At 41.0% G+C, this 7,901-nt stretch overlaps 1 long non-coding RNA gene across 1 annotated transcript in view; it reads left to right on the top strand.

Moving 5' to 3' along the window:
- LOC115511632 overlaps positions 1-1,690 on the top strand; it is a 61,648-nt gene extending 59,958 nt beyond the window's left edge. Inside the window, exon 3 of the long non-coding RNA XR_003968122.1 lies at positions 1,113-1,690. This is a non-coding gene — a long non-coding RNA (uncharacterized LOC115511632). The remainder of the gene's footprint in view (positions 1-1,112) is intronic.
- The last annotated feature ends 6,211 nt before the right edge of the window (positions 1,691-7,901 follow it).

A 7,901-nucleotide genomic window follows, 5' to 3' on the forward strand; every position in this document is an offset into this window, starting at 1 on the left:
CTGAATTAATAAAAAAGTGATTCAACTTAAAGAAAATTTATAATATTAAAATCTGTTACATGAATATATGGCAGAAATAATGGAAATAGGACATGAGCATTCTTATAATATTTAAAGAGAAATGGAACCTTAATCAGGGACATTAATCTTGCAAATGGAGGACCCTTGGTGTTGTACCTCTTTCTGTGGTCTGAAGTTCCTTGATGTATATTCAATCAGGGACAAAAACGGTATGTTGGTAATGGTGGTTATGATTCATAAAACCTTGAAGACTACATTAAATGCTGTCCATATGTTACATCAGATATATTGCTGCTTTCTGAGGAAAAGTCTAATTTTACTACAATTTGCTTCCCAGCGAGAGCTCTGGTAGCCTTTGATCCAAGTGAAAGTTTGGTTAAGTGCTTGCCTCCATTTTTACAAAGTGTTAGCCTTAACTCCTTCCCATCTGATGTTTACATAATATAAAAACCTGTCATTCATTGAAGATTTACTGTGTTAAACATGTTATATTTCTTGTTTCATGTAATCCTGCAACAACCCCATGAAGGAAGTATTGTTATTATCCCATTTCACAGATATAGAAACTAAGGCATATAGAAGTTGAATAACTTACCCAAGGTGACTTAGCTAGTCAATTTTGAAGCTGACCTTTGAATTCAGATTTGGCTGTGACAAATACTAGCTTTGTGCCCTCAGTAAGTTGTTTTAACTTTCTAGGTGTGTTTCTTCTTCTGAAGAAATGAGAAAATACCAACGATATTGGGTAATAATGAAGATTAAGGAAGATGATAGCTCTAAAGGGTTTAGTATGTACATGTGAGCATGACTTGAGCAAGCACTCCACATGACAGCTAGTGTTGTTGTTGTCTGTAAGTGTTATTACCGTCAGTAATCATTATCGGCCAGGTGGATTTCTAGGTGCTCACGACAGTTCTGCAAGGCAGTTATCATTATCCACTGTTGAAAGAGACTGAGTAATGTGTCCATTGTTTTATCAATTAAATGTGAAATTCAAGAAGTTTTCCCTTCTTATATACAATCCTGTAACCGTGTCTCTTCATTTCATAGGTATTATCTCCGGTTAGCTACTCAGAATCTTTGTATTCTAGGTCAGATCAGAGCCCACTTTGAGCTCTCTGCTTCCCAGCTCCAAACAGAAGCCCTCCTGAAGGAAGATGAAATTGTGGAGAATGGTGAACGGAGCATGCCTTCTGTCTCCCTCCTAGGAGATCTGCATTATAACCTTATCACGCTGTGCCACCAGGCTGTTAAACATCTAGCATTAGCTTATTTAGCCTTTTGGGAATTGCTTTCCTGGAATTATTGTGCAGCTTTACCTTTAACTTCCATGGAAAGTCACTTCAAAGACCTTTTGAAATTTATCATTGCACTTGCCTCTGAGAACATTGCCGTCCATAGCACTTGGTGTCCCATTAATAAAGTCTCACTTGAGATGATTTTCCGGGAAAAACTTATGCTTGTGCTAAGGAACTAGTAAGTTTCATTCTTTCTAATACTAGGAATTCTGTAATTGCTTGTTTCACAATTTTTAGTAAGAAAGCTCAGAATCAAATTTCAACTTAACTACAATAATTATTTTGACATATTTAGGTTGTGATATTGTAATAGGCTGCTGGAACAGGAGGATGTTTGAAAACCGAAGACAATACAACTTAGTGAAATCTTTCTTGAGCATAACTTTTATTTTGGAGTCATTCTGGGTTTATGGAAAAGTTTCAAAGATTGTATGACCTGCACAGAAAAAAACTTGTGTGATAGTTAACACTGTGGTACTGAACATTATTATTATTATTACTTAAACATTTTTTTTTTAGAGAGAGAAAGAGAAAGAGTGAGCACGTGCACAGAGGAGGTGCAGAGAGAAAGGGAGAGAGAGAATCCCAAGCAGGCTCCACACTCAGCACAGACCCCACTGCAGGGTTTAATCCCATGACCGTGACCTGAGCTGAGATCAAGAATTAGACGCTCAACGGACTGAGCCACCCAAGCGTCCCATTATTATGAATATTATTATGTATATGATGGTTCCTATTACCACATGATGTGGTGGTTCAGGCTGCAGTGTATACACAGTTACACTGTGTGGTTGTTTACATGGTTAATCTGTTCATGTCAGTACTCTGTGTATTAGTCCACACTAAAGGTTTACACTACTATACAGATGACCCTTGAGTAATACAGGTTTGAACTGCATGGGTCCACTAACACGTGGGTTTTTTTTTTTATAAATATAGTACAGTGAATGTATTTTTTTCTTATGATTCTCCTAATAACATTTTCCCTAGCTTAGTTTGTTGTATCAATACACTAAATAATACATATACAAAATATGTATTAATTGACTCTGTTATCTCTAAGGATTCCAGTTAATAGTAATCCATTAATTGTTAAGTTTTTGGAAAGTCCAACGTTATACATGGGTTTTTGATTGTGCAGGGTATGATGCCCCTAATCTCCATGTTGCTCAAGGGTCAACGATACTGTGTATTAGTTCACACTACTGGAGTTCACATTTGTTCACACTGCTTAGCGGTTCACACTGCTCCACAGTGTATTAGTTCTCACTGTGTGTATTAGTTCATGTCCTATATACTTCACATTACCACACTGGGCATTAACTCACACCGCATGCAGTTCACGGTTCTACACTGGGTGTTAGCTCACACTGCGTGCAGTTCACACTGTTACGTTGTGTGGTGATCCACACAGCACATAGTTCAGTGATGCTGGGTTTGGCACTATTCTATACATGCAGGACTCAAGAGCAAACACAGCTCTTTAAAAAATTGATAATAAGAAAAAGAGAACCTTGCCAAATTCATACTTCTTTTTTTTTTCCTCCAAGTTTTTATTTAAATTCCAGTTAGTTAACATATAGTGTAACATTAGTGTTAGGTGTACAATTTAGTGACTCAGCACTTCCATATAATACCCAGTGCTCATCACAAGTGCACTCCTTAATCCCCATCACCTTTTTAACCACATACCTCCCCTCTGGTATCCATCAGTTTGTTCTCTATACTTAAGAGTGTGTTTCTTGGTTTTCCTCTCTTCCCCCCACCCCATGTTTGTTTTCTTTCTTAAATTCCACATATGAGTGAAATCATATGGTATTTGTCTTTCTCTGACTGACTTATTTCACTTAGCATAATACTCTCCAGCTCCATCCATGCTGTTGCAAATGGCAAGATTTCATTCTTTTTTATGGCTGAGTAACAATCCATTGTATATGTACCACATCTTATTTATCCATTCATCAGTCAGTAGACAGTTGGGCTGTTTCCATAGCTTGGCTATTGTAGATAATGCTGCTATAAACATCAGGGTGCATGTATCCCTTCAAATTAGTGGTTTTTGAATCTTTTGGGTAAATACCTACCAGTGCAATTGCTGGGTCATTGGGTAGTTCTATTTTTAACTTTTTTCGAGGACCCTCCATACTGTTTTCCAGACTGGCTGCACGGGTTTGCATTCCCATCAACAGTGTAAGAACGTTCCCCTTTCTCTGCATCCTCGCCAACACCTGTTGTTTCCTGTGTTGTTAGTTGTAATCATCCTGACTAGTGTGAGGTGATATCTCATTGTAGTTTTGATTCATATTTCCCTAATGATGAGTGATGTTGAGCATCTTTTCATGTATCTATTGGCCATGAAAAATGTCTATTCATGTCTTCTGCCCATTTTTTAACTGGATTGTTTTTTGGGTGTTGAGTTTTATAAGATCTTTATATATTTTGCATACTAACGCTTTATCAGATATGTCATTTGCAAATATCTTCTCCCATTCTGTCACGTGCCTCTTAGTTTTGTTGATTGTTTCCTTCACTGTGCAGAAACTTTTTATTTTGATGAGGTCCCAATAGTTTATTTTTGCTTTTGTTTCCCTTGCCTCAGGAGACATATCTAGTAAGAAGTTGCTATGGCTAATGTCAAAGAGGTTACTGCCTGTGTTCTCCTCTAGGATTTTTTTTTTTTAATTTTTTTTTTCAACGTTTATTTATTTTTGGGACAGAGAGAGACAGAGCATGAACGGGGGAGGGGCAGAGAGAGAGGGAGACACAGAATCGGAAACAGGCTCCAGGCTCCGAGCCATCAGCCCAGAGCCTGACGCGGGGCTCGAACTCACGGACCGCGAGATCGTGACCTGGCTGAAGTCGGACGCTTAACCGACTGCGCCACCCAGGCGCCCCTCTCCTCTAGGATTTTAATGGCTTTCTGTCTCACGGTTAAGTTTTTAATCCATTTTGAATTTATTTTTGTGTATTGTGTAAGAAAGTGATTCAATTTCATTCTTTTGCATGTCGCTGTCCAGTTTTCTCAACACCATCCAAGTTCATACTTCTAAGAGTCTAGTGGACAGAAGTTATTTTTAGCATTTACATGGTTTTTCTGCCAAGTCTGTAAGTCAGGAGTTCAAGATACAACTAAGCACCATGTATGCTTCTACCAGAAAGTTCTGCTGTGAGAGCTCCTACTTTTATTTATTTATTTTAAAAAATGTTTATTTATTTATTTTGAGAGGGAAAGAGAGAGAGAGCATGACTGAGGCAGGGGCAGAGAGAGAGAGGAAGAGAGAGAGAATCCCAAACAGGCTCCACACTGTCAGTGCAGAGCCTGGTACGGGGCTCATCTCACAAACCCTGAGATCACGACCTGAGCCGAAATCAAGAGTCAGATGCTTAACTGACTGAGCCACCCAGGTGTCCCTAGAGAGAGCTTCTAGTTTTAAATCATCTAAGTTTGGCCTAGGTGAGGCTGTTTTTTAGAATAGCATTGAGGAACAAATTAAGAAACCATTACTCTTGGATTTGTGATGATCCACGTGGATAATGAGACTTAGCCACAACATCTTAGGGGTCACTCCCTATCATGCGATCTGGCTTTGGCTTTTCTCTGTCCACTGCATTGGTCATGGCCAAAGTCTTGTATTGCAACTCCCAAACAGTGGCTTCACCCTCAAGAGGTCATATATTTGTTAATAGCTGATACAGTTTGGGATGAAAAATAGAATAGAAAGTGGGTGTAGTTTTATTACTATATTCTTCAGATCTATCTAAAGACCTTGTGGGGGCAAAGAGTCCTAAAAATGCCTAGGAAGATACTCCGATAACCAGAAATGGTGTTGTGTTCTGGACTTACGAAGGTCAGAGCTAATTGACGCAGTCTGCTGAGCCTTCCCCAGGTACGTGACCACACGACCCTGACTGACCATAGACTTCATGGCTAAACCCAATGGGTTGAGAGAACAAATACAGGGAATGTGGGGGAGGGATTCTTATTCCTACTCGTGCAGTCCAAGAGGAGGAATTTTCCTTAAACAGTCCTGACTTCTAGCCTTGCCCTGATCGCCTCAGGCAGTGGGGTGCGTTGCCTGGTCGGTGTCTGATCATTACTGGTATAACCCTTTTGGGCCCTGTTTCCACATCTGCTCGACACAGTCTTGCTAGGTAAGCGTGTCTTTCCTGCAGCTCAAACCTCAGCAAAGCTGTAGTCAGGTGGCCCACTGTTGCCGCACACCTAACCCTGCACTGCAGACCAGCTTTTTATCAGCCTCTATCTGCCTGAACCCTCCGTATCTTTCGAAAATTCATAATTCATGCAGTGAGATTAGCCTTCCAAAGCCACAATGCTTCATATCATTTAACTGTAGTTTTAATTCTGACTTTTTTGTCTATGATTTGTATATGGTTAATATCTGTCTTCCTAATTAGCTAATAAGTTTCATGGGGAATGAAGGGGTGAGCACACATATGCTTCTGATCCTTGTATTCCTAGTGCCTGGCCCAACGTCCCAAGTTCATGTGTACAACCAGTCAAAGGAAATGAATAAATGAGTCTCAGAAAGCCTTACATTCTCTTTGGGCCTGGCTGTCGTCCCCTCTAGTAGGGTCCCTTTGCTGAGGTCTGTAAAACTCACGTGAGCATCCTGCCAAAGTTGCCAACTCTGAATCAGTCCCTGGACCGGTTTTCAACCCCCACAAAGCCAACCACACATCACAGCGCCACCACCCGGGTTGAGGCAGCACTGTGTAACTGCATCCTGTTCCAAGGGAAAGTGCTGGTTTCTTTTCTTTTGCTTCTCACTTCTAGCTGTGGGCTTATGTTTTTATTGAGAATTCTGGCCCTGAGCTGCCTTCTCTCCAATAGCCTTAGCATGCCTTCATAAACAAACCTATGTGCTTTCTCTGTTGCCGGATGCCCCAGGAAATCCCTGGGTCTGAGACTGCATTGCAGGGGCCATGAAACCCAAGTTGGCTGACATCCTCTTACCTCCACCCCCAGCCACCGTGGGGGCTTAGGAGCAGTTGGAGCAGGTCTTGGACACAGCTCGGGAAAAGTTTTGTTTTTAGACTTTCTTGGAGGGAGGTGGGAGTATGGCATAGGGGAAGAAAATATTTACAAATAGAAAAGCCAAAGGGTTGCCGCGTCTTTCTTTCAACTATTGCTTTTCCTAGTTGTTTAAGAGCACAGAGAAGATTTTTCTCTCCTCTCTTGCCTGGGTTTTCCTAGGCTTTATTGTTTCATTTTGACACACTCTTTTCTTCAGTGCTCATCTCTGAACGCTTCCTGAGTCTCCTTCCCCTGCTAACTATTTTATAGGAGGCAGGAAAAGTCAGCACGAAGAAACAAACAGCACTGAGTGGCTTGTGAGAAGCCTGCTGGTTTTGGCCACCTGCTGGAAGGCGGTGAGGCTGAGCCCAGCAACACTTCCTTAAAAACAGAGCCATGTGCCTGCTATCCAAATCAAAGGTGCTTATAAAAAGAATTCCCTCTTTTGGGTCTGTTTGTTTTTTTTTTTTTTTTAACCTCTCCCAGCTCCAGGTCCTGCTGTCTTTCTGCTGTCACGAGGGAAGGACCCATGGTTTTATTCCTGCTTTGAATGGCAAAAACTTTAAATTGTAGTACCTTTTCCTGCTCGGCTGGCTGAAGCCAACTCTGCGTGTGGCTCCCTAACCCAGCCTGGAGCTGTTAGCTACAGCTTTACCTTCCGGTTTCACTGACTTTTCCAAGATCCAGTGTTTTCTCCTTCACTGTAAAGGTAATACATGCTTCCTGAAGGACATCACTACAGAAATATGCAGAGGGAAAATAATTCATCCCAAGTCCCACCCCCAAAGACAAACACTGTAAACATGTTGGTACATCTCCTTCTAGACAATGTTTAACATGCTTTAGAATTGAAAGATTCCTGGCTTATGCTCATTATATCTTACTCATCAAATATTGTGGATTCCCAAGGGAGATTTTATTTTATTTGATTTAAAATTGTTTTAATGTTTTATATTTTGCTTTTGAGAGAGAGAGAGAGAGAGAGAGAGAGAACATGAGTGGGGGAGAGAGCAGAGAGAGTGGGAGACACAGGATCTGAAACAGGATTCAGGCTCTGAGCTGTCAGCACAGGCTCACCAACCCGGAGATCATGACCCAATTCGAAGTTGGCACTCAACCACCTGAGCCACCCAGGAACCCTGGGGGATTTTATTTTGAAGTATGAATGTTCTAAGGGAAAGAGAGAAAAAGGGGGAAAAACGCTGGACGCACAAGATGCAAAAGCTCTCAGTGTAATAGTATTTCATCTTTGTGAACTCCCAGACTGGGGCTTAGTTACAATACTGCACATTTAGATTCATCTATTAATTAGGAAGGGACGTGATGAGTCAGCAACTGATCAAGAGCTAACAACTCACCCCTCTGAGATGAATAGGTTTTTAGTGCCTTCAGCTACTTTTCCAAAAACTTCTAGTGTCCAATAGGCTGAAAGGAGTTTACTTCCAGACATCTGAATTCTCTGAGGAAGCAAGTAAATTAAGAGAGGGCAGACTGTTTAATAATGTGTAAAATGGAATATGGCGCCCTCTTCTGAGGCACATACAGGC

The sequence above is a fragment of the Lynx canadensis genome, chromosome B1 (genome assembly GCF_007474595.2).
Source record: "Lynx canadensis isolate LIC74 chromosome B1, mLynCan4.pri.v2, whole genome shotgun sequence".
In the NCBI taxonomy this organism is placed as follows: domain Eukaryota; kingdom Metazoa; phylum Chordata; class Mammalia; order Carnivora; family Felidae; genus Lynx; species Lynx canadensis.